The sequence below is a fragment of the Carassius auratus genome, unplaced genomic scaffold (genome assembly GCF_003368295.1).
Source record: "Carassius auratus strain Wakin unplaced genomic scaffold, ASM336829v1 scaf_tig00033119, whole genome shotgun sequence".
Taxonomy (NCBI): domain Eukaryota; kingdom Metazoa; phylum Chordata; class Actinopteri; order Cypriniformes; family Cyprinidae; genus Carassius; species Carassius auratus.
In genome coordinates this window covers 41,635-46,031 of record NW_020526050.1, presented here as the reverse complement: position 1 = coordinate 46,031, position 4,397 = coordinate 41,635, and the positions used below count along the sequence as shown (strand labels likewise).

The 4,397-nt window shown below is 36.7% G+C and overlaps 1 long non-coding RNA gene across 1 annotated transcript; it reads left to right on the top strand.

Moving 5' to 3' along the window:
• The first annotated feature begins 696 nt into the window (after window positions 1-696).
• On the top strand, window positions 697-4,243 carry LOC113081097 (uncharacterized). The gene is made up of 3 exons (XR_003282095.1): window positions 697-820; window positions 2,987-3,023; window positions 4,120-4,243. It is a non-coding gene; the product is annotated as an uncharacterized LOC113081097 (long non-coding RNA).
• The last annotated feature ends 154 nt before the right edge of the window (window positions 4,244-4,397 follow it).

Here is a 4,397-nt window from a genome sequence, read left to right as displayed (position 1 = left end):
AGTTGTTAGGGGGGATCTTGGAACTGAAAATGGTCATGTAAGCGACTTTCAACGTTTTCTTAACATCAGTCACGAAGATGAAATCCTTGACAGCTATTTGGAAGGTCCAAGTACTGCCAACCAAAGGATCGAGTACTGGTGGAGGTTTCTGCGCAAAGAGTGCATGGAATTCTGGATTTCCCTGTTTGCTGACCTCAGAGACAATGGATTCTTCAACGGAGGATTCTTGGACAAAAGTTTGCTCCAGTTCTGCTGAATGGGACTCATCTAAGTGAGTTTATCTGAAATTATGTTTTGATGCTTCCCTGTGTGTGTGTGTGTGTGTGCTTGTTTTTATTAATTTGTGGGGACCGCAACCTGACAGCACACTCACGGTGTGGGGTCCCAAAAACGGTGTGGGGCCATTTTGCTGGACCCCACAAAGATTATGATTGGAATGAATAGAAAACGCTTTGCTGATATGTCTAGTGCAGAAATCTGAGTTTGGCCCACAAGTGATGAACAAAAAAAAAAGTGTGTTTAAGTGTGCTAATATTTTGCTCAGTACTGCCCCCTAACTCGCTTAATGGTATTGCACTCTCACACACTTATACACACTATAAGCCAATGAAAGGCATGATTGTTTGTCACGTGGGTCATTACCACGACAACGGGCTACGCACGACATACAGTACATCTTTTGAAGAGACGTGAAGTGTCGTGATGACGACGTTGGATGTCGTATTTATGACGTTGGACATCGTTAACGGTCGGAAGTTTCCACGAGGGAAAAGTGTCTACGCTGGAATAATCTATTATCATTCGGAATACTGAATATAAGGTAATATACCGAATGTTTGTAACACATATGCTATGAATAATGAAGAAAGCAACAACCTAGATTACGTAAAAAAAAGACTTTTGCAGTAACTTCCATATTTTATTATAGAAAGTAGTTGAGCCCGCCGTTATGGCCCTGCTAGCTCAGCTAGTGTTATCATCTTTGTAGCCGCTAGCTAACATTTCAACCACCCAAAAGTCTAGTTCCTGGGTAAAGTTTCTGCAGTCAAAACTGGCCATTGTTAGCGTTAGTGGCCGCTAGCAAGCAGACAGCTCTTCTCTGTCACGGTGCAGTGACGCACTACAGCGCGGGCGCCTCATCTCACTCGCTCCGCTTAAATATTGTTACGCTGTGTTCACACCAAACGCGAATAGAGCGTCAAATTCGCGTCTATCGCGTCTGCCGCTTGACCATTTTGAGATCATTCGCTTCATTCGCGCGTGAAATTAACTTCACAACAGACGCGAATTCGCGTCATGGGGGGGGCTTCTGCCAGCTGAGTTCATGCAACATTTTCAACCGCCATTTTTATTCGAATAATTTTCAAAATATTACTGTTATCGTGTCATGAAATGTAGTTTTAAAAGTATTTCAGGCGAGAATGTAGTTGTTTTAAACTCAAATATGCGGTTTATTTATAATGACAGAGTCTATTTAAAAAATGTGTTTCGCCGATCTCGGAGATGAGCTCCATGCGATCAGCGGGAGCTCCGTCATCATGTATCCGCCGAGAGCAGCCTCACCTCGGCTAGACCTTCTGACATTTGCCGCTGACTCTGATGTCTCTTTAGTGGTTCAAGATAAAATATAATTCGTTTGGGGTAAAACGAAACGTTTCTTATCTTTGGCCTTTATTCAATTTATCTATAAATATGTATTTTATATATATATATATATATATATATATATATATATATATATATATATATATATATAGGTCCTTCTTATTCCTGTCTCTATAGAAATATGAACTTTTGTCATAAAGCTCCGGTTGACTGCTCACTGTCACTGACAACATCAGCGCCAGACGCTCTATTCGTGTTTGGTGTGAACACAGCATTAGCCTTGGCATTCATTAGTGTTTTTATCTTATTAGCCGCTATTTAGCATTATAACTGTAGCTTACTTTCTGCCTGCTAGTGTTATTAGCTCACTATTCGCTACCTAGCTAGGGTCTAACAGTATTAAATATGGAGTTATTGAAAAAATAATTGTTCATAAAATCGACTTTGATCAGGCATTGACATTAAATTTATTGTCTACTCGTCCTTCAGACAAGCAATACTCTCCCTGTGTCATGTCCAAACCACAATATGGTTAAACAGTAGCTCCTTAAAAAAAATGCTTGTAATTTTTTTTTGATGGCACAAAGGTTGTTGGCCAGGGAATTAATGCATCTAGAAAAAAAATTGCCAACTCAATTTCATGTCACAGCCCATTAAAAAAAAGGAAACAAACAAAAAAACACACACATCCTTGTTTTTGTTACTTTGTGAGACCCCATGACTGGGACATCACTTGTGGGATCCACCTTTTCTAGAAGAGGTATGCTTAAAAAAAATCACGCAATATCAGAACACACTCATAAACACAAATCTCACTTGGTAATCTCAAATTTGAGAACTTTTTTCACATTTACAAAATGGCACTTGACAAAATCTGCAAATCACTAAAATTATTGTGCCAATATGTTCATACATTTTTTTTCTAATGTATAAAATCATCATACCCTGTCAAAATCATTAACTTTTGTCACAATATAGACCCTAGAAATTAAATTAAATTAAACCTAAATTTTGCCAGCTGTATTTACACATTAAAATCTGCACATCAAAATAAAATAGCATTTACAAGAATTAATAACAATTATTTCAATTTAATTAGTAAAAATACCTGGTTTGGATAAGTGATCAACCCCTTAAGAGTCACCAATATAAAAATATATAATTTTTTTTTTTTTTTTTTTTTCTTCAGGACAAGTGGACAAGCATTAATGTCAATCCCTGATGATTTAGATTATTGCAGAAGTCTTTAAATAGTTGTATAGAAAAAAAAAATGTTTTAAGGAAAGAAATTGGGTGATTTGAGGATGGTCATTCTGTGAGTCACATCAGATTAAATGGTTCAACTGCACAAAAATCATATTAACAAGTTGTTTGTCAACAGGTTTGAAGTAATTGCTTTGGCACTGCAGATGCATAAGGTAAGTACAGTTCAAGTAGTAGCCAAATTGAATAATACAGTATACTGTCTTTTTGTATTCTTTTGAGTAACTTAACTTCGCTGAAAAAGTATTTTTATTCTAGTAAAATGGGCGACTAGCAGTTAGAAACTTGTATGTATACAAAATGGAGTTGCATAAAGTTCCTGGAATATCTAATTTGTAGGGCTGGGATAAACTATTATTTTTTAAACGATTAATGTAGCGATTATTTTTTTTGATGCATCGATTAATCTAACGATTGTTTTTTCCCAATTTATACGTTGTCTTACATATCTGAATGAAAAAAACATGAATTCCTTAACATTGCAATATGTTTATTGCTCTTAAAATTCCAAAATAAAACATTAGTGAAAAGTGAAACCATTAGTGCACTTTATTTTGCACAGTAAAGTGCAAAGTAATGCTTTTCTTAGTCAGAGGTAGCATTCAATAAAACCTTGAAGCCTTGAAAACACAAAGGCCTAGGTTACTGAAAAAAGTGCATCTTGTAATTCTTTCAGATGAAAATAACAACAAAGAATTCCCATACTTTAGAGCAGCGGTTCTCGATTCCAGTCCTCGCGCCCCACTGCTCTGCATATTTTGCACGTTTCTCTTTAACACACCTGATTCAGATAATCAGCTCGTTAGAAATTAACTCCGTGCATGAACTGTGTCCCAATTGTTCATTGCTCCCTACTCCCTGAGCAGGGGAAATCTGTTGAAGTTTACCTCACATCGAAACATTCATTCACTGATTTGTGCTGTGCAGTGTCTTTAAACATGGACAAGTGTGACATCATATACCTCTGTAAATCAATACAATTTAAATTCACATCTTACACACGTCTGAAATTCTGAGGAGCGAGTCAAGTTGCTTCTACTCTCCGACGAATCGACGTGCATATTTTGCGTCGACGTTTTTTTTGCGTTGACGTCAGCGTTGTCCCAGCCCTACTAATTTGGTTTGACAGAGTTAATGTTGGACATGTTCCTAATATAATAAAATGTTCAGAATTTTTTTTTTTTTTTTTTTGGTGTATCACATGTAATTAACAATTCGTTATAGCTTAAATAGTGCATTTAAATTATTCAGCACAGGTGGAAGTCACTATGAAGAGGTTGCGACTGAAACCGGAAGCTGTAGCACTGCAACATGTGCATAGTGCCACTGACAACACATGTTTTTTGGAGGCACGACACATAAATCCAATAAAAGGCAAGTTTAACATGAAATGTTTTACAAAATATTTGATTCGGCACAATTCTGGATTATTTATGTATATTTTTGCACAATGAATTTAGATTGCCTTTACTGTCAACAGTGGTTACACAGTACACTTGCAAACTTGCCACATCAGATGTGATATCTTT